The sequence below is a fragment of the Desmodus rotundus genome, chromosome 12, assembly GCF_022682495.2.
Source record: "Desmodus rotundus isolate HL8 chromosome 12, HLdesRot8A.1, whole genome shotgun sequence".
NCBI lineage: Eukaryota > Metazoa > Chordata > Mammalia > Chiroptera > Phyllostomidae > Desmodus > Desmodus rotundus.
The window spans coordinates 86,312,250-86,331,661 of NC_071398.1; positions in this window are offsets into that span (position 1 = coordinate 86,312,250).

Sequence of the window (19,412 nt, forward strand, 5' to 3'; positions counted from 1 at the left end):
AATGGTTTCCCTTCTTCTGTGATGCAGTAAATCTATGCCAAAGATTTCGTTTATCAGCCAGCTCTGCTGACTAACAATTCCAGAAGCAATTGTTTATCATCTTCTTAGATGATTGGCAAGGGCTACCACCTTCTGAGTCTCCTAGAAAGTTCTGCTAGGATTGACCTATTTCCTGGTGTGCATTTCTTCTGAGTTTCAAAATAGCAAAGCAAACCAAAACCAAAGATACAGAAATTTAATTCCTTTCCCTGACTCCCTTCCCACACCCCTGTGCACAACGCACCTATCAGAACCATGCAGGAGCTGTGCTGGAAAGGAGAACTCCAGGAAACTTAGAGTTAATCATGCCAAAGGGTCACAGATACTCAGGAGAGGGTGTTGCTGGTCACTCATGTGACACCGCACAGATGGCCCAAGCTACAAACTCTCTCTTACATTCCCGGGTCTGACCCTTGTCTAATCTGCTAAAGCACCTTCTGAGTCTGGGGATGTAGGCCCTCTGGCCTTGGTTGGATGGTTGAGGTGCATAAATTTGGAAAATGGAGTCGCACAAATAACCTTCAGGATTTCCATTCTCCATATACAGTTATGCACCACGTGGTGACCGTTCAACCAACAATGGATCGCATGCATGACGGTAGTCCCACAATATTATGATGACGTTGAAAGATTCCTATCACTCAGTGACATCATAGCCATCGCAATGTCCTAGCACCACACATTACTCACGGGTTTGTGGTGATACTGGTGTAAACACGCTCACTGTGCCGCCAGTCGTACAGAAGTATAGCACACACAATTACAGGAGTAGGCTGTGCCAGCCAGGTTTGTGTAAGTACACACTATGCTGTTCACACTATGGCAATCACCTAACAATGCTTTTCTCGGAATGCATCCCCATTGTTAACAGGTGCATGACTTAAAAAAAAAAAGCCCTTGCCAGTGCAGTGTGCAGTGTGGCTTCGTTGGCTGGAGCGTTGTCCTATACATCAAAAGGCTGGGGGTTTGTTGTTGGTCAGGGCACATACCTAGGTCACAGGTTCAGTTCCCAGTTGGGGCACATATGGGAGGCAACCAATCAATATTTCTCTATCACACTGATGTTTCTCTCTCTCTCCCCCACCCTGCCTCTCTCACTAAAATCATTAATACACATATTAAAAAGTTTTTAACAGCAAAAATAAAAATAAAAAAAGAGGCACATGACTATACAGACATGTAGACAGACACAAATATGTCCTTTGGGGGGGTAGATGTTAAAACCTTCTCTGTCTCAAATATGTTTTTAGAAACGGAGGGGAAGAAAGTAGCAGGAGCTGACAGCACCTCCCTAGAGAAGTCAGGGAGCCTGGGACTTGACCGGTCTCCTTTGGGACAATCACTTGGCCCTCAAGATAGACCCCATGAGAAGCTACGATGAAGTGGGGGTAAAATAATTAACGGAGAGGAAAAAAGTAGAATTCAGTTGAACTAATTTACCTGGGAAGAGATGTTCTGAATTTAGTCAACAGTGGTTGTGTATTTTTTCTTCTGTGGCACATCAATCATTCATGATGTTTTCCCTCCCTTCCAGATAGAGTCTAAGTGCCAAAGGGGTACTGTGTCTGTGTTGCTCAGCCACTCATCTCCAGTGCCTAGGAGAGTGCCTGGCACATTCTCACCTGATGCGCAATATTTGTTGAATTAATGAAAGCGTTTGTGCGTGTGGGCGCAGCCTCTGAAAGAGTTTGGTGCTATTGAACTCCAGAGAACCGAGCCCGAGCTATTTCATGAAATGCCAAGGAAATTCAGATTCGTGGCTGGTAAACCACATGCCTGGTTTAACAGCCATTAACTTGGGTGACCTGTCTTGACTAGTAACTATGTCACCAGGTGAGCACACAATGCCCTGTACCTGTTCAGCCCTTTGTAATCTTGGACAAATTTGTTCACAAATCACAGAAGCTTTGGAAAACCATCCTGACCCAGGTGAGGGAATAAAAATGCTTCCCATAACATGACAAAGTGTTCTGTCAAGTCTATTTGATAATGCAGTGTGACCAATTGCTTTGTTGAGACCAGAACGTGAGAAGAAAGCAGTGACAAGAAAAATGAGAAAAGGATTCGTGATAACATTTTCACGAATTTGCCTAATGCCATCCACGTTAACCTCCCATGCTACGGCCTCCTGGAAACTTTAGAACAAGTCAAATTAGACAGGCTTTTGTTACTTGAGACTATGAAATTAAATTGTCTTTTTTCGAGGTCATACAATAATTATTTTCTCTTAAATTAACATCTTTTAATTACCTGTAATGTTAGAGGAACTTGATGATATTGATAATCCAAAACATAATAACCCAAAAGCTCTGGAGTGAGTTCTTCTTCAGGCAACCAGCCTAATCACTTTTCCTTAGGACACCAAGTGGAAGAGAGGAAGCAGGATTTCCAGGAAGGGATAACATGGCCCAGCACCCCCTAGTCACCACAGATAATTTACATAATAATGAACCCACAAATGAATGATGAAGGGAGGTGGGGGGGAGGTTGGGCAGGGGGTTACAAACCACATTCCAAATTGGCTTATCCTGGATTCCGATTCAGCTCAAATGCCTAATCATAAAATATTGACTTCAGCTTATCAATTCCCCTATGGTCACTCAATCAGTTGAGTGATCTTTACCTTAACAGAGCCTGTAATCAACGGTACTTAGGACTTTCTCTTTATCATCATTAGTGAGCAAGGCTTAAGGAGATGGAAGACAAAGTTTTTTTTCTTAGGAAAAAAGCAGCAGGAAGAGGCACACTATTTGAATTACAGGTATTTTGTGTGCAACAGGAAATGCCAAGTTTAGAAGAATCATCAATGTAACCTCAGCTCAAAATGAAAGGAAGCAGTCCATAACTATTTTGAGAGAAAGGGAGGTTGGGAAGGAGGGAGGAGGGAGAGAGAGAGAGAGAGAGAGAGAGAGAGAGAGAGAGAGAGAGAATATGTTTGCCACCTATTGACTCTCCAGGGTTTGTCCATGAAACACACGCCCTGCCATCCGGAGAACAGGGTGGCAGCTGTGAAGATTGGCTTCTGAGTCATGGTCACTGAAGTGGAACTATTTGTACAAGTTCAAAGGCACCAAGGACCTTGGCAATCATCTGCCCTAGTGAATGTCAAGACATAAGATGATATCACTGTGAACTGGTAAAGCTGAGGAAAATTTCCTATTTGGAATAGGGGAGCTCTGGGGATAAATGAAGCTTTATTCCTCCTTTTAGACAGTGTCTTCATCCGGGAGTACCTCTGACCTGTGATTCTCGATGATGTATCATCCATCTAATTTAGCAAATTGTGAGCTCTCCACAGAGAGATGGTGGTTTCTGTAACAACTGTAAGGTGGTAAAACTTCTTATAAAAGTGGTAGTTGGCTTTCTTCAGGCAAAGGAGAGACAGAGAGGCTTCTGTATGAAAACAGACTAAAAAGCCTAGAACCTCTTATTTGAGAAAGTCAAGGCCTTGGAGGACCATGGTAGTAAATCTATAAAATACAAGGATCTGGATAGGATAATGTCACACCTATTTAATAATTCCAGGAAGACATGCTTCGTTGTCCCTCATAGAAGCATGAAACAGCTTTTCCAGGACAGATGAAAAGAAAAGGGCTAAATGAAAGCCAGAACTTGAAATCCAAGAAATGATGTAGGATGAAAATATAAATACATAGAAAGCGAGTTTTAAAAAGTCTTACAGGCTCTTGTTTGAAGGGAAGTTGGAGTAGTCGGTCTTAATGTTTCTTCACCAGCAAGGGCAAGGTCTTGAGCAGAAAAGACATACTCTTTGCTAACAAACTTGTATTCCAGACATGCCAAAATGTTAGCTTCAGTGTTATATTAAATCTAACAAATATTTGAATGTATGTCACTGTTCTGGGTACTATTTCTAAAGAGTCACCAGTCTATTCCAATGGAAGAGATTTCTTATATTCTTATGGAAATTTCTATAGGAGGCTGACCCACTCAGTAATGAAAAGATAGGAATGCAAAAGCAGCAAGATAGGAGGTAGAGGGGGAAAAGGGGTCAGGGTCTCTACTGTCCTAATTTATTAATATCAGGAAATAATATTACCTTATTTCAATTTTACAATTTGCTTTATGATTACAACCTTACTCTAGCTTCGTAACTTCTCTATTGAGTTTGAAGGTAGACATATAACTGCATTTCTCAGATGAGGAATCAGACCAAGAAAAGTCAGTTAAGCTCAAGGTCACCTAATGAATGAGGGATCAAGTGCAGTCTAGGTTTCCACTTGCCTGTCAGCCAACTCTGACTTTAACTCTCCCCTGTGCACGGGACTAAGATGGCTGTGCTTTCTAACTCTGCACTTAGTATGCCATGTTCTAGTGAAGTGCGGCGTCATTTTGATGAACCTATGAGATGCATTGAAGCTGTTGGGCACAGTTGAGAGATCACAGGCAAGCTCACCTGTTTTGGCCACTAACTCTTCAATTCCCCAACACTGTGCTCTGGCCCTCCCACCCTTTCCTCCTGCTCTACCTCCCACGGTGCATCTCAAAGAACATTCACACATACAAAAGAGAATCACAGAGCCGTATGAAGAAGGCTCAGGGAAGTCCAAAACTCCAGGCTAGGTAACCGTTTTGAACACGCACTTTTTGATAGTCTCTCCAGTTTAATTGGAAGAGTGAGATTTAGAACCAAGCAAAGTCATGTGAACATAGCACTGGAACTCCGAATGAGTATGGTCCTTCTCTCTATTTCTTCTCTTCCTGTCGGTCACTGTCACCTGGTCTATAGGCAGGCCAGCTCTCATCTCAGCTGGCCAGCTGTACGTGAAGTATATGGAAGTCTGACAAAAACCCAGGTTAAAGCTTCAAATGCAAGTTTACCTTCCCCCCAACTCTCCCTTCTCCTTTCAAAGTGAGACATTTGTTTAAACCCACCCCTTCCTTCAAGTGGATGGAGACACTGTGGGCTCTCGTGTGGATTCCAGGAAAGACACAATATTGTGGGGACTCATAGATTCTGGAATTTTCTCTCCCACAATTACATGAGTGGCATAAAAATAATTAATGAACGGGAATGCTATAACAACATTCACCAAGGAGAAAGTGACCCAGTCCAGATTTAATACTGTAAAAGTCCTAGTAACTTACGGATAGTCTGAACAAAGCAGAATTTCACGGCATCTCCGAGGCTCATTTGAGACCGAGTTACTCAAGGAAATAGCCCCCAACCACCACCACCTCTTTTCACACAAAGGTCATGTGCTCCCAGCCACCTCGTGCACTCCTGACATTTGCGCATCCTGGATACACAGTCACCCCTTCTGTCTGACCAGGCAGCAGTCTTAATGCGACACCCTTCGTGGACTTGGTCGTCATTTTATAGATGGGAAAAATAGGACAAATGACAGCACGCAAACAAACAAAGTTCACGGTTTTCCCCAGAGCAGAACGGATTCAACTAGGACAGCTATTCTCCATACGATCTCTCTCTCCTCCAAGAGACGCCAACTCCCAATCTCTTTGTATGGAATTACAGGTTCAGGCGTGGGATTGGTGAGCCTTTTTGAATGGTTTGCCCAAGGTAGTAATTTTGCAATCCACCGTAGCTGAAGTAAGTACAGACCTAGGCTCGCTCCAGCCTCCTTCTCTCCCCTCCGTCCAGCCCCAGGTCCCCACTTAGGTGAAAACACTTTGCATATAAACAAACCCCTCTCAAAGACACCTCAACCTTGACATTTCTTTCTCCCTTTTCCAAACTCGCTTCCTTTGAAAACACCTCGCGCTCTGCCATGCTCCCACATGAGGCCCAATTATCAGAATAATAATTAACAGGCCCTCATTATTTAGGATCAAACAATGCCCCCCATAATGAAGCCAAGAATAGCCAATGTGATCCCTTAACATGGGGCGTGAGTTTCCTTACACCTTGGGGCGTCTAATCCACTGAAACCATTAGGCACCGGGCTGCCCATAACGGCCTGGATAACATTGAGTCAAGGACAGTTAATGGATGCCAGAGCACACACCAAAGTGCTCCAAGCATGTCAGTCAAGACTAACCGGAGGCAAAAACATCAAAATGCAGGTTGGAGTTTTGACATTCCTGCAGGCTCTGAACGCCTCGCCAGTAAATTTTTAAAGTCAATATCCCCCTTATGCTCAGGAACACTTTTCTGTCTGATGAGTAGGACTAATGTGGATGTGATTGAACTGTGACTAAAGTAGGACTTTAAAGGCAGCTTTGAATGTGTGGGGGGCGGAAGGGGTTTTTTTTTGTGTGGGTGTTTTCTCTTTTTTTTTTTCAGAATGTCTGTGATAATAATGAAGACAGTGTACACAGATTATCACAGGCTGTGTCTTTAGACTTCAAGGTTATGTGATTAGAAAATTAGAAAAGCGACAAGATTAGAAACACCGCAGAACATTTTGAAAGAAAGCTTTTTTACAAATTATCTGTGGTGCTGGATTTACACAGAATCTGATAGATGGATCTTCTAATGTTTGGAAATGGATAAATACAACAATGCAAATAGGAAGAACTGGCTTTGGAGCCCATCCTGGCAGAAGTTCAAAATTCATATTAAATATTCTAACTCGCTTCATGCCTGTTACTTATATATTTTTTTAAAATTGTCACTCACACACATAACACAAAACATAACCATTTTATAAATATAAAGGTAAAAATAACAACGAGATTGTAGTTTTTCATGATGCGTGACTTTCTCCAGAATTGGAATAAAACCTTCACTTCTCTGTCCTTTCTCTTTTCAGAAGCTGAGGACAATAACCAGGAGGACACAGATTAGGAAGCCACAGCAGAACGGGGTTTGGATGGCGGTCACCAACCTGTAGTGCTAGTTTGAGGGGTGAGAGGCAGTGTGGAACTCAAGTCACAGCTTTACTCCTCCTTAAGTAAGGGGGACAGTGTCATCTTCCTGTGGCAAAACTCAGGCTGGTCTAAATAAAAACACCACTGAGAAAACCACTCCTTTTGCTTTGCTTGTCAGATGACAATGGTGTATTTCTGAAACATATAAGCAAATGGCTCTATAGGTACAAAGTCAGGGTGAAGGCTAACCTGTGTCTGATGACACCTTCTCAGGGTCCTCTCAACACCTAGAAGATGACATACAATTATTTTGTTTGGGGGGAATAGATTCTGAAACATCTAAAGTGTCCATGTCTATACCTAAAGGCATAAATGACATTCATGCCATGGTGAACTTCAACCCATTTAATGGAAACCTTTGAGGAAGTAGCATCCTGAGATTCTTAGGATTCAAGTCACGGACACCTGATTCTGGCCTTCCAGATATTAAAATACAAATAGGCCATAAGTGCCCTTTCTGGATTGCACTTAGATCTTCCAGGGCTCTCTGGTGGTGATGCCAGCAAGGCTTGGCATCACCACCATGAAGGACATCAGATCTCAAGTTCAGGGATGCCCTGAAAGCACACACTGTCATCAGTACCTGATCCTTTGATTTTTTAAAATCTATTCCTTAGAACATTATCTAAAATTTTGAAATGATTTTGATATTCAACTCCATAAATACATATACACACACATATATATTTAGAAATTTACCTATCTATCTAAAATTAACCCTCAAATAATGAATCTCACAAGTTTTATGTCTTCAGGGTTGTTCATAGAAGCACTTATGAGGACTGGAACTGTGTGTTTCACTCATTCATTCCACCAATATTTATTAAGCACCTACTATGTCACAGGAGCGATTTTAAATGCTTGGGATGTCTGTGAACAAAACATACTAAGATCCTTGAGGTTATGGAGCTTACATTCGAGTGGAGGAGGCAGACAACAAAAATAACAGAGTTAATTGCATCATATGCTAGAACATGGTAAGTGCTGTGGGAAAAATACCAGGAGAGGGTAAGAGGAATCAGAGATGCCGGAAGGAGAGGGGAGGCAGGGCAGGCTACACTGAGAAAGTGACATTGATTGAAGCCTCGCAGGAGGAGTCTAAGTTAGCCACGCAGATCTGTGGGAGAGGAGCCTCTGGGAAGGAGAACAGCCATGCAGAAGCCTGTGAATATCTGGAGTGTTTTCAGAATTGAAAGGAGGCCCGGGTGTCTGGAGGGGAGTGATAGTGGGTGAGGGGGTGGGAGGAGGTGAGCAGGGTTGGGGAGAGACATAGGAGATGAGATTTTACTTATCTTGGTGTTCCCCATGCTTAGATCAGAGGCTGGCCCCTGGTTAGACACTCAGAGGCTGTTGTTCAGCGAATGAATGAGTGAGTACCTGAAAAAGATGCCAGAGGCTGGAAGGTCCTCTGACCCAGCTCTTGTATGGTGCTTTGGCACGCTCCACAGTATTTTCTTATTGCATTCTTTGGAACACTAGTCCCTGAAAATATTCCAGGAGAAAGGGGTTCCAAAGTCAAATAAGTCCTCATTTCATAGATTCACAAATCACAATTAGTGTGTGAGTCTCCGAGAAATTCTCCAGGAAATGACATATTGTAACTGAGCATTTTGAGAATTTATCCTACCACACGGCCCATTTCTTCTTCCCACCCTCATTCCCACCCCCATACTTTGCCACACTTCAGGTAGCATATTCTGTAGAACATACATTGAGGAATGATGACCCGTGCTGAATCGGCAACCAATGGTCTCCAGAAAGACAACCCTCCACCCTGGCCCCCAACCCTGCCATTTCTGGACCACTCTGAATTCAGAATCACCTCCTTCCTTTGAGTGGAATAAAATCCACTGTCTTGTGGAATAAATTTCTGTCTACAGACCTTAGTTTTACCCATGGCACCATATAACATAATCACGGGCTGTGAAGGACGTCAGGATTTTTAGTCATACGGAATTCACTCTGGCCTTGCCACTTAATTCCTAGCTGGGCAATTACTAAGACTCTGATTTTAAGTTTCCTTATCTAAATGGTCTGCCTCATATGGTTGTTGCGAGGACCATATAAGTTATGACAAAATGCCTAGCAGAGTGCCTATGTTATAGTTAGTATAATAAAATGTAGCTCCCTTCTCTGTCCTCGCCCACAATTTCATTCACAAGTAGAAACTGTGTCTCCCCGGAATCCTCTCTTTTTCAGACTAAAGAGCCCCTGTTCTTCCCAACATGAATATTTCCAACAAAGCCACAGACATTGTTTGCACTGGTGGCCAGAGGTTGCGTCACCTGCCACACCCCAAGCATCACAGGAGACAGAGGCCAGGACTGGCCCATTTGTAATTTCAACATTCCATGTTTCTGTTCTTCAAGTGGACGTTTCATACCAATCAATGAAATAAATGTCCTTAAGAACTTCTGAGGCAAAGCATCATGTTGCTACGAATACTGCAGAAATGCCTCCTTTTCCTAGATCTGCATTATGAAGTTTGGTCCTTTCTTAGAGTTTAAGAATTGTCTTAGTCCACAACAGTACCTGTACTTTTTCTCTATTCAGATTCCCAGTTTGTGGCATGGCTCTGACTGATTAAATAACTGGGGCTACTTGGATCGTACGGGACACAGGTAGCTTTTTTAATCCCGGCACACATCTTGGCCCTTGGCCTTGTTTGAAACTGAATTTGGGGTACGTCATCCAGTGGGCAGCTGTCTTCAGTACACACTCTCTTGCTAACGGCGTCTTAGCCATTTGACCTTTTAAGCAGCCACTGCCCCTCTCCAATTTGTATCTGTGCAATTTGTCCAATTTGTTCCTAAAGGCCCAGCTCAGTAAAGACTGTCCCACACAATGTACAATCCTAGCATACAGCATCGACCCACCTGCCTGGGCCATCTCCTCCTAAACAAAGCAAGATATTTCTAGTGAGTTTTGTCCTTTCCTTTTTCTTTCTACCTATATATTTGTGTTTAATTTGTAACATATGTAAGTTGATATATTTACACATAGTCATAAATTTAATCAATGTTTCATTTAAAACATTATGTGGAGAAGGAAACAATCACAACTGAGTCTTAGAAAAGAGGTAAAGGAGAATACCCTGAAATATTTAAAATTTGCTTTGTATGTGTGAGTATGTGTGTATTTCTTTAAGAGTAAGACTGCCTTCTTTCTCCCTTGGATATGATCGGGCCTCTTGGAAGAATATGAGAAGCACACACGGCATTGTCACTAGTCCAGACAGATGAGGCCTCATTAGGATATCACTAAGATGACAGCAATTGCAAGAGAGAAGCCAGGTGGTAAAGAGAGGCCCAGCTCAGCGGAAGTCCCTTCGCACTCCCTGTTAACTCCTCAGGACCAGACAGTGAAAACTGAGGCCACATGGACACCAGACTCGTGAGGGAGAAGAGGCTTGGGCAACAATAGCCAGGCTAAGCCTGCCACCTTCTCTCAGAAGACTTCCCATATGTATTTCATGAAACCACCCCGTCCCATCAGCTGAAGTTCACTATCACTGGTCTGAAAGGAAATTAGTTCATTCTAATCAACATGAGCTGCTAAACAAGTAATGCTTTAATGAAAGTTGAAATTATCTCACACCATCACAGGTGCTGAGGTTTGAAGTAGTGTTGCTGCTCCCAGGTGGGGATGAAGACCATGAAATTGTTCAGTGTCTGTTGAGAAAGGCTGATGACACTTAACAGCCAGGATAGTGTCATTTCCAGGCTCGGGCTCCTCTCTTCTTCACCCTTGTAGTCAGTCCCTCAGGAGGGCTGTTCTTTGCTTGTATCCAGATGACCCACATATGGAGAACACAGTGAGACTGTGATCCCATTCCCATCAACAAATTTGACTAAGCTCACTAGTGTTCTTGACCGTGAACATCATCCATGGTGGTGATCCCTCAACCCCATAACTCAGCCTGAATCCGTGGCTCCTATTTTTTCCATTCCCACATTGAATCACACAATAATTTAGGTGGCATTAGATTAGGAGAAGAACTTGGAGGTAAGCCATTCCAACTTCCTATTCAGTATGTGAATTTCTTCCACAAGAGCTGTGTTCTTCCCGACTTTTCTTGAACACCACTGATGATGTTACAACCACAGAATCAGCTCAAAGTGGTCCTTGTCCTGTTTAAGATACTGAGTTGCTTCTCAGAGACAACAGATCAAAAATGCTGTGAGTCAGGTAGCTCAAACATGCACAGAGGAGGGAACTTTGACCTCCACCTGCACCCAGAACCAGAGTTAGGCCCCAATACCCTCCCCCACCCAGACATACAGAACCAAAGGACCGGAACATAACTGGAACTTAAACACCAGAACCCTTTCAGAAGCAGAGTCTGTTCTCCAGGTCTGTTGATGCCCCTTTACCATAAATGGCCAAGCTCCAGGGCCCTCTCTAATGGAAACTTGCCCCGCCAGTGCTTCTGCATACCTGTTCCCCCTATACCCTTACACCCCTCCTCCCCTGAAAGCTGGACTGGGGAGTTCAGGCTTTTGAGCAGTTGCTTCCTCTTCTCCTGGGTGGCACCATTCCTAATAAAATAGCCAGTCTTTGTCCACTGCAATTCTCGATGTTTAGTGTTTGGCTCTGCTGGAACTTCCTATTCTGTCCGCACATGGAATTCCTTATTGCAGGAGCACCTCCTTCTGTTCTTTGGTAGGTCTGTCTACTAGAAAACACACCCTTAAATGGAGCCGAAGTTCCCCTCACTGTGTCTGTCATGCCTCGCTCCTGGGCCTCCTCTCTGGAACCACAAGAGAATAACTTTTATCCTGTTCTATCTCAACTTAATCTCACTCCACCATTCATTTCTTTGCAACAATTGAGCAGATCTGAAGTAGCCCTTAAGTCATCTGTGGTTTCCAGCTTCCAGAAGTGTCCTCTTCTTCCTTCAGCAACTAGAGTGTACCATAGAATTGGACAGGGCAACTTCTTGGTTTTCTTTTATGAATAAAAATGTTAATTATGATCACATTTATCAAATATACTTCTAGCAATCAGGCCTGTTAGGTTGTGACTAGCCCATTACCAGCATGCTAATGGGGAGTTGGGGCGGGGTGGGGGGCGTGGTCTTTAAGCCCAATAGCTCAAGTCAGCCTTAGCTGCTGCTTAGAAAAAGGCCACAAAACACTATCCCTAATGATTTAACAACTTGTTCCCCAAAACACATTAACCAAGGGAGCTTTTCAATATTAAGAAATAATTACACCAACTCTGTTGTCTTTCCTCAAAAGTACATCACATCAGGGCTCCACTAGGTAAATTAATTTAGTGAGAGAACACACGTCTTCTAAAAATGAAAAACTGTACCCAATGAAATGTTATTTCCAGTTGATGGCAGGAGGGTGGACAGAGGGGAAGGAAGAATTAATGAAAATATTCTACTTTCCCAAATGAACACTTCGAGTAGCCTTACCCCAGACAAATTAATTCACCATTATTTGCATTTCTAACTTGTTTTTATCCTCTCCAAACCAGTTGGGGTCAGATTAGAACTGGGAGGGACTGGAAGATGCCTCAGGACCAATAAGCTCTAGCCCGACTATGAGAGTCTGGTATAAGCCTAGAACATAGAAGCCCAAAGAATCTGGCAGTTGCCTGGAGCTCTGTGTCTGCATTGCATCAGGACAGATAGGACGGCTTCACCTGTACCTGAATGTGAAATAAGATTTGGGGACCAGGGAAAAATAAGCCTTCTAAGAGTCTATAACATTGTTTCCACAGGAGGGCCACGAGTCCTAAAATTCCACCGTTAAATATTGTCCTCTTTTCGGAGATTATTGAAATCTCAACAAAACCTAGATGCAGATGTTTGGGTCATTTACATATGAATGTAAGTGAATTTAATTTGAATTTAATTGATTCTCCTCTCTAAGGTCTTACAGGGCATGTAAGTGGGAAGGGCCTTGAAGGAAGGAAATGGAGGCATACTTCACACAGCTTTGCCCCAGCAAAAGGCAGACTCTGGGACTCCCGGATCAGCTGGCCTCCTGGGGAGAACCCTGTCCACCTCCAGCCCCTGCTATATTATAGGGCAGAGCAGACTTCAGAGACAGCCTAGCCCTGGGTGGATTCTGAGAGTGAACCCAAGCAAATGGGGAAGCCACTTGGCGTGCTTGAGCTGAAGCAGATTTTTGTGGAATAAACTCTTACTCGGGTAGCCCTTGGGTATCATGAGACTTCATTTTTTCCATTGCTGTTTCCTTTGCTACAAAGAATCTCTGCCTTTTGGTCACCTTTGAAGTTAATGGCAGGGCGTAGCTGCATATCCGTACTTTTATAGGCTTCCTAATGACCTGCTTAATTATTTGCTTTCTTTGGGTCCAGATCTGCAGCTAATAGGCACTGGGAGTCTGGGCACTGATGCAATCTGGTCTCCCTGATGGGTCCAGTACAGAGTTTCAGGCATCTTCATTACTGAATTCCAAGAGACTATCTCCCTGGGGCACCCAGGCTTGAACGTGAAGCTTTATTTGTGTTTTATTTATTCATTAGATTGGCAGAGGCCTTCTCTCCGGAGAGCTTTAGGTGCCTAACATGAAATTAGCATCTACATTTCCCAACAAAGTCAACTGCTTTGGAGTCCTTCACAGCCTTTCTTGCGTTCTGAAGTTTAAACAGATCTGGGAACCCAGCACACTGAGGTCGAAGCTCAGAATGACAAAAGCCTACCAACTTTTCCACCCATGCTCTTGGCAGAAGTTGCTATTTCAATATAGATTTTTTTTTCCTCCTGAGTCAGGACACAGCCTTTGAAATCTTAATGTGGTATTCGAGGCAGCAGCTGGGATCTATCCAAGATACTGTTTGAGTTGGGTTCTCTTTGCCATTCTTTATCTTTGTCCTTTACATTTCCAAAGGCACTGGGAGGTTGCGACACTTTCTTAGACTTCTCATATGAAGTACAGAGCTGGCCAGAGTCTACTTTGAATATTCACACTCCAGAGAGTGTCCCAATATACGTGTATTTGATAAAATGCGCACTAAACTTAAATCTGTGAATGCGTTTCTTGGTTGGACTTCCTTTTAACCTTCTTGTGTTTGCATGTGAAATGCCCAGGGCAGCATCTGGCATAACAGGCACTAAATAAAATGGGTGTCAATTAGCTGCGATGAGCAGGGGCTCATTCATCAATTTTTTTCCTAGCCCACCTACATTTTTTACCACAAAATCAGGTCCTCCTTGCCATTGAAATCTAGATCTACATCAAGACAGAGCTTCCCTGGAATCTTGAGAATCTAGTTCTTATCAGGAACTCCAAGAGAGTAAATCCTATTGAAAGTGGTATTCATCTTTCCCTCCCAGCTTCTTCCTCTGTCCCTCTCTCTGTCTCTGTGCATTGCTGTGGATTCTGTTGACTATTTTCTGGTTGAATTTGACACCTTATATATAGTCATCAACTGATTGCATCCAATTAATAGCCATTATATTCTTCAGTTACTTCCTGTTTGGACATGAGTTTATTGATCTGGCAAGATTTTATTCTTCAGAAACATAAACGACATACCATTTAATTCGGCCTCCGTACTGTCTCTAAGCACCGGGAGAGAGGCATTTAAAGAGGCGGTGTAGGGGAGGGGGGAACGGGGAGGAAGGCTATCTATTACCTCTTTCGAAGACCAGGGGGAAGACATCGGGTTAAACTTTGATCACTATCATTTCACCTTTGGACTTTTATTAAAACTGTTTGACACAGCCGTGTTGGCAGATCGAGTAGGAAGATAAATGGGCCTGTGTGAATAGGTTTAATATCAAAAGTGGATACGAGGCACGGCGCGTTTTTTCCATCCAGAAATTGTTCATGTCCGCGAGGTTTGCAGGTCGCTGTTGGTGATCCTGCCTGGCTCAGGGGGCCAAAAGGTGAGCATGATTGAGGGACCTTTTGCTATGAATATTTCACAGCCTGAGTATCCCTTTTTCACTTGGGGCTGTGTGCTGACTGAGGGCTTCTTCAGGATGAGTCCTCAGTTGACTGATGAATACAAAACGCCTCTCTGAACAAAAGGCATTCAAGATTCACTGAAGACAAGACAACCTACTTTGGTTTCTGTGTCTGGTACCGGGGTATCAACGGAGATAAAACGCTGAGTGACAGGGAAGCGAAATACAGAATAACACAATCTATTGTTCTCCCATTGACTGTAAGTATAATGGGAAAGTTAGCGAGTCACCGTAATGTCATGGACCGCTGTGAACTTGGGAGAACTCAAGGATCAGAAAGTAACATGAAACAAGGAGGGAAATGAAGATAATATTGGGTTACTGAACATTCTCAAATTGTACTGAAACGCATCCCATCCCTTTGGAGGGGGCATGTTTTTGACAAGGGAGACAATGGGAAGAAACTGGCAGCTGTAACAATATCACTATTTTCTTTTACTACGGGCCGTAATGTGAACTTCTTAGAAGACACCTTCTTTCACCACAGCTTTGTTGTACAGTCTATTGAGGAGCCCAGAGACCAAAGTCGCTGCCTTGTTCCGGGACTGTCTAAAACCAAGGAACCTGGTTCTGCCAGCCAGCGCCAGCTGCTCTGTTGTGAATTACAGAGCAGGTTTGCAGCCAAGGGCAGAGGAAAGGAACTGAGAGGGAATGAGAGAAGCAGAGAGGGAACAGCAGGGTGAAGAATTTGGAGCATATGAGTGAAAGAATAGGAAGGAAAAGATTAAGGTGGTGGAGGAAGGAAAAAATTAAGGTGATGGAGGGAAAGGAATTCTCATGGTGGGGAATGGGGAGAGACTGTGTCTGGGCAAAGTTCCTCTCTAATGAAATCAAACAATAACAAAAAAAAAATAACTGAATGACCTTTGGAATGATTTTCTTGAAGCCAGAAATCTACCCTTGGGTTAACTATTTTCTGGAAGAAATTTAGCTAATGCTTAGTAACATTTTTTTAAATCTGTGACACTTTCGCACTAAAGCATCCTTTCCCAAGCTCATGCAATGGAGAAAAACACCTACTTACCACTCACAAGAGTGCTGATAAAGGCTAGCGACCCTCTCTTGTAGGAAAATAAACAGAAACCTAATTTTGCACACAAACTCAGTGGGTTCACACACTCCCAAAGTCCATTCATAAACCTCTCAGAATTACACAGACATAGGTTAAGAATTGCTATTCCAGAGTGTCTAACAAGGAGCTGGCATAGAATAAATGCTGAGTAAATTCTTTAGCTTCCAATTATGCAAGTATTCTAGTCAACTGAATATTCTAGTTGACTTAAGTTTAACATATATGCCTTCACAATGGATTGTCAAGAAACTAGAGATAAGGACAATATTTTCAATATCAGAAGCATTTTCACTGCAGTAAATCTTTTGGGTTTTTTCGTTCATTTGTGTTTTGATAATCCAGAAGGCGTCTGGGGAATTGTCCAACAACAAGAGAGCAATCTGTACATCAGAGATCATGGTGGAGCATGCTGGACATGGAGAGGAAAGCTAGATGGGTTTGAATCTGCTGTCACCCTAACACATTTTGTAGGAATGTTCCTTAACTTATTCTGATTACCAGTATATTTCCTTGTCTCGTCTTTCTCTTTTAATAAAAGTACAGTTGAGAGTAGTCTTGAGTGTTAGCTGCTAGGTTGTCTAGAATGTAGTTGCATTACCACTATTATGACAGGGTGTAAATGTACCACAGTCGGCCCCTCTCCTCTCTCCACCATAATAAATACTGACACTTCCATCTTCTACTCTCGCTGCTTGATTTCTTACAATTGAAACTGAGAAACCTTGGAGGGCATGGCTGCTTAAGGATCAAGACAACCTAAAATTAGCCAACCTGCTTTTTGGAGCAGTTAACTAGAATGAATATGAAGCATCTCTGAGAAGGAGAGAGGCCTGAACTAGCAAAGCAATGATGGAGGTTCACCTCAAGGAATCAGTGAGAAGATAGGATCGGTAATCAGAGAGGGGCACCAGTTCCTGCAGATCCCAGGAGCATGCAGAAAAAGACATGTTAGGTAAGACGGAGTGAGAAGTGCCAAAATTATTCGTATTTTAAGAGCCTCCCTCTTATTCCTCATTGGATGCTTGGCCTTGCAGTGGGTCACAGAGCATGGCTGAATAGAAAACAGAAGATCCAGAAAACTATCATGAAAGGAATTTCTTTCTGACATGCCAAAGTGCTATAATGGGTTGACTGGAAAATAGGAAAATGAGGACTCTGGAAGCTAAAAAATGCAGCCACTTCCCAGGTCACTGGGGTACTAAGTTGAGTTATCAAGTGACTCCTTCAGAAAACAGTGCCATTCACAGAAAGTTCATTGCCACCTGTCCATGTTTGAACTATAACCTCTACTCCCATCCACTGTCACCGCTGATGCCAACGCTTACCAGATAGCAAAATCTGAACACATTTTCTTTTCATGTATTAATTTATGTGATAACATAATTTTTATAATGCTCCTATGAAATAAAGTGACCATCCTCATTTTATAGACAAGGAAAATGACGGTCAAAAGTAGTAAGTGTCTCATCCCAGGGCATCCAGTTGGTCAGTGGCTGATATAGAATTCAAAGCCAGGTTCCTCTGAGGTCAAAGAGTGGCACCTTATAGAAATAGGATTTATTTCCATGGGCAAAATGGACTTTTTATGGCCAAGGACAACTCTAGTTTTTATGCAGGGGCGGGTGGGAAACAATCCCATGCCTGATGTTCATAGTCGAACTCTTCTCAGTTTGGTTTGTGGTTATTTATAACTTTGGAGTTGTTGGTGATTGGACATATCATGTAACCTGCTTGAGCCTTAATTTCCTCTTTTGCTAGATGAGTTAGTTGCATTGAACACTCTGATCTTCTTTTACCTTTAATGCTCTTTGGTTTTATTAGCATTGTATCTGGTACACACAGGACACTTTAGACACTGCTGGAGGTACAGAATTGAACACAGTGGGGCTTGCTACCTCGATGGTCCCCAGCAGGCCTTGAGCATTTCCAGAGCAAACATCCTGTCGTTTGTTTCTGTACCTCTGCCCTCCCCCTCCCCATGTCCAGCTTTGTGCTCCCATATTATAGATGCTCAATGAATGTTTGTCAAAAATATATGAAAGAAAGGAGGTAGTCATGGTAAATAGTGAACACACAATAGAAGAATGTGGCAAATACCTTGGAAGCAATGCAGCATAATGAGATAGGCCATAGAAAAGGAAGTTAGTACCAGTGGAATAATCAGGAGGGCTCCAAAGAAGAGTTTGTTTCTGACATGGAGTGATGGGCAGGGCTTTGATAGGCAGAAATGGGGCAGCATGTGGAAATTTGAGAGACACACAAGTTCCTAGTCTTCTAGTTTTATCTGAACAGCAATGTGTGTAAGAGATGGTAGCTGCTGATTGAACCAGAAAGGAGAGTGGGGTTGAATTATTAGGAGCCTTAAATTGTTGAGCTTTAGATTTTAGACTGTCCTATAGGGAATAAGGAGGCATTGAGGGTTTTTAAATTAAAAAGTGGCATCAGCGATTATGTCATATTTATAATTCAATCAACATCGATCATTGTACGGGGGGACTTCCACGTGTGTTCTTTTATTTCATCTTATTCAACTAGTGACTCAAAGCAACTCTGTAAATTTAGTATCTTTATTGTATGTTAATTATATCTCAATAAAAATGTAATAAAAACACTTCCATTTTGGGATGAGTTTGTACAAGCTCTAACCAAAAGAATGACACCAACAGCCAAAAACAGTCTTCTCCTAAACCTGCATTTTAATGTTTATGGGATGTGCTTTTTATCCTCAAGATGAAAGAAAAGAAGGGAAGGGAAGGGAAAGGAAGAGAAGGGAAGGGAAGGGAAGGGAAGGGAAGGGAAGGGAAGGGAAGAAGAGGAAAACTCAGGTCCTCACGATTGCATGCCCTCTTTTCCGGCCCTGTGGAAAGAAATCATAGTAGATAAAAAGCCCCACTGCTGTACAAATTAATCTCAGGCCAGATGTACAATTACTGAGCTCCAGGTTTGAATTAAAAAAAAAAATCTGGTGCATTCCAATGCCATCTCCTCAACCAGGTATATGAAGGGTTTTTTTAGGTGTCTAGATTCAACTTGGCAGTTTCTTCAACTCCTATCTATTATCTATCTATATCTGTCTATCTATGATTGATTGATCTCTCTATCTATCTATCTCTCTCTATCTCTCTATCTATCTATGTATCTCTCTCTCTCTCTCTCTCTCTCTCTATCTCCCCTGAAAGTGGAAATTCCAGAACTGATACTGCTGCTGCTCAAACCTTTCTTGAGACAGTTCATTTAGGAAGATTGGTTCCCATGGGATACACCTCTTAGAGTTAGTTGAGTGTGTTAAGATTTATTTCCAGACAAATTGGCTTATAAATATGAACCAGCCCTTGAAAGGCAGCCCATAGGACAAGTCTTGAGGGAACTATTCTTTCTACTTTAGGGACTCATTTTATAACAGATCTAATAGGTAGCTCCTTTCTTACTACCGGCCTTGTGTATTTTAGCTCACACTGAATATAACCATTTTTCTTAATTTACTTAATACAGCAATCCCCAAGG